We start from the raw sequence: 3,449 nt of genomic DNA, 5'->3' as shown, positions 1-3,449 counted from the left end.
TAGGTCTAAGAAAAAATTCTCTATTAAGTTTTGGGGAGCGACCCCTTAGGCAAGGGTCGCTCCCCTTTCCCTTTAGGGGGCATATTTTTTAAGTTGTTGGCCACCCGGGAGGGGGCACAACTTTATTTATTGTAAAAAATATATAAAATCGGGCATTGTTTTGGAGAGTGGCCCCTTGGGCAAGGGCAATCTCACAGGGGCCATTTTAGGTCTTCAAAAAAATTATTTATTTTGATTTGGGGAGCGACCCCTTAGGCAAGGGTCGCTCCCCTTTAGGGGGCATTTCGTTAGCCTTTGGCTACCCCCCGGGGGGGGGTCAAATTTTTCAAATATGTAAAGGATGTGCTGGGGAGTGGCCCCTTCGGCATGGGTCACTCCCCTTGGGGGCCATTTTAGGTAGCCCACATTTTTTTGTGTAGGGGAGCTACCATCTAAGAGTAGGGTCGCTCCCCTCTTGGGGGAAAATGTATTTTAAATTTAAGGATGTGCTGGGGAGTGGGCCCTTCGACAAGGGTCACTCCCAATAGGGGCCTTTTTTGGATGCCAATTTTTTTTGTTTATGTTTTGGGGGCCATCATTTTCGCTTTGTTTGCCCCCTTGAGGGGGCAAAATAAAAGTTGTAATTATTTGTTTGACACACTGTGCCAATTGTGTAAATGTAGTGGGAAGTGTTCCCTTGGGCAAAGGTCACTACCTTTTTTTGGCACAAATATTTTGCCTTACCATTTTGGTATGCCCATGATGTTAGGTTGTAGCTCACTGCAGCACCCCAGTTCAGACATAGCCATATGCAAATTAGTCTGACCCTATGCCTCATGGGAGCAGTCCAGCCCAAACTGCCAAGCCATATCTTACCTGGCCCGGAAACAACCTTAACCACTGTATCTCACAGTATCCTCCTCAGTTCCCTTGTCACCACTGGCATTGGTGGAAAAGCCTTGGATTGGCTTACATCTTTCCTGACGGACCGGACCTTTCACATTTTTTCCCATTCCTCCACTTCTAAAATGTATCCTTCCCCATACGGTGTGCCACAGGGTTCAATACTTAGTCCCCTCCTTTTTAATCTTTATGTTACCCCCTTGGCTCACATTGCACAACATTCCGGGCTGAATCTATTCACTTACACTGACGACTCTCAAATCGTCTTCTCTCTATCCCAAGTTGACCCAACCTCTACCTCCCCCCTGCAAGCAGGTCTCAGTGAAATATCCAGCTGGATGAACCGCAACCTGCTCAAATTAAATGGTGGTAAGACAGAGGTCTGGTGCTTGGGAATAAACCTGGCCTCTGGAGCCCAATGCATTGGCCGCCTGCCATGGGTTCCCTACCTTTTCCGTCCAAACATGGGCGTAATCTTGGTGTGATCATCGACAATGGCCTATCCATGAAAGATCAGGCAAACAAAGTGGCAGCCACCTGTTTCACCATTTTGCGGTGGCTGAGAAAAATCTTTTGGATGCTACCATCTAACACCCAGAGATCCGTTGTAGATACCTTGGTGACCTCCAAGTTGGACTACGGCAACGTGCTCTACCTGGAGTCCGTCAGGGCGGTCACACGTCGTTTACAATTGGTTCAAAACTCCGCGGCACAGCTCCTTTGTGGTTGCCGAATAACAGATCACATCACAGAACGCTTAAGGGAGCTCCATTGGCTCCGATTTGAAAGTCGTGTAAAGTTCAAGGCTTTGAGCTACAGGCATAAGATCAAGGCTGGGGTAGCGCCCCTGTACCTTCAGTCCTTAGTCAAACTCTATACCCCCTCTCGTTCTCTTCGTTCCTCCTCTCAATACTTATTTTGCGTACCTAAGTACAGACTTTCCAGAATGGGTGGCAGTTCCTTTGCAAACTTAAGACCAAGACTTTGGAACTCCCTTCCTCTGGACATCCGTATGGAGAACTGTCTTGTTCGCTTTCGCAGAGCCGTGAAAACCTGGCTCTTTAACCCATAACATCTTACTGGATAGTTCTTGCTGCTTCTGCCTTTAAGCGCCGGGAAACCCTGACGGGTAGCTGTCGCACTTTATAAACTCAACAAATAAATAAATGAGACTGGTTAATGGCTAATCAGCCATTATCAGCCAGGTTAGCTTGAGTCCAGTGGCAAAGTGAGCAAGGGACCCACGTCTGCAAACTTAGGGCAATCAAAGCGCAAAGGGTCAGTCTGATTTGCATTTGGCCATGTCTAACCTGGGTTGGTGAATTGAGCTAAATAATGATGATGGATTAAACCAAGATCAGTTGACTGGGGGTGAGTGTTAGATTTGCTCAAGGGCTCCGCCCATCATCCCCCTTTTGGTGTCGCCTTGAAGGGCAGTTTTGCTGGGTTTTTTATGGGTCACTAGGGCACCAGGGTTTATTTTTATGTTGGGGATCCGCCCCTTGGACATGGGTCGTTCCCCCTTTATGGGAGGATGCTTGTGGCCTTTACTGCCTCTTTGAGTGGTAGAGTAGCAGAACGTGTTTAGTCCCATCTGTCCCCAAGGGGGCAGAAGCCACTAGACACCAGATTTTTTTTTAAATTTTTGTTTTGGTGGGGGTGGCCTCATGGGCAAGGGTTGCTCCCCTTTTGATTTTATACTGTTAGGCCCACCTACCCCTTAGCTTGGCAGGTGGACTGGTGCATTTTTTGAATATGTGATTTTAATTTTTTTTTTCTTCTTTTTAAATCTAGTGTAAAGCTTTTGCTTCCTGTTTGCAGTTTAGACAGTGGTTATTCTGCAGTTTTGTGCAGTTGCATTTTTTAGGTAAGAAACATTATTTTTGTTGTATGTACTCCAAATGAGTAATATTGCAATGCATGCAATTTTTTTTGTCAGTAGTGTCAAAGTGGCATTTAGTTACTGTTTTGAGCATGAAATTCTTTGTGATGTGTTTTGCATTCACTTATGTGTATTTTTGTTTTCTCTTTATTTTTTAGTGGGATGTTGATCCATACTGTGTCTGCGCAGAGTACGTGGTGGTGAGTTTAGCTGCTTCAGGCAAGTGAGTGGTTTTTTGCAGTGTATAGGTATTTTTGATAAAGGTGAATTTTGTTCATTGTTTATTTTACCTAGTGATTGTTGTTGTTGACTTGTGTGACAAGTTAATTTTATTAGTAATCCTTATGGCTAGCCATAGAATGACTGCTCAGCAGGTAGTTGGTATGCTTCTTGAGTCTTCCTCTGAGCCGGATTATGACACTGAGGGAGGGGAGGGAGGGGGAGATTCTGGCAGTGAGTTTTCTCTCCACATGGAATCATCGGATAATGAAGGTACTCTCAGTGCAGTTGAAGGGCCTGTTTTAGAGCAGGACACTGCTGTGCCGATGGTGCAAGAGGCATCTGGATTGCAGCCTGAGGCTGCTAGTCTTCCTACTGGAAGTGTTGGACTCTGGGTTGATCCTAACATGGTGCAGCCGGTGTTGCCTACCTTTAGCGGTGATGTAGGGTGTAGAGTGGATTGTGA

The sequence above is a fragment of the Lissotriton vulgaris genome, unplaced genomic scaffold, assembly GCF_964263255.1.
Source record: "Lissotriton vulgaris unplaced genomic scaffold, aLisVul1.2 SCAFFOLD_264, whole genome shotgun sequence".
NCBI lineage: Eukaryota > Metazoa > Chordata > Amphibia > Caudata > Salamandridae > Lissotriton > Lissotriton vulgaris.
The sequence above is the reverse complement of the archived record's forward strand: the minus strand, read 5'-3'. Positions refer to the sequence as shown.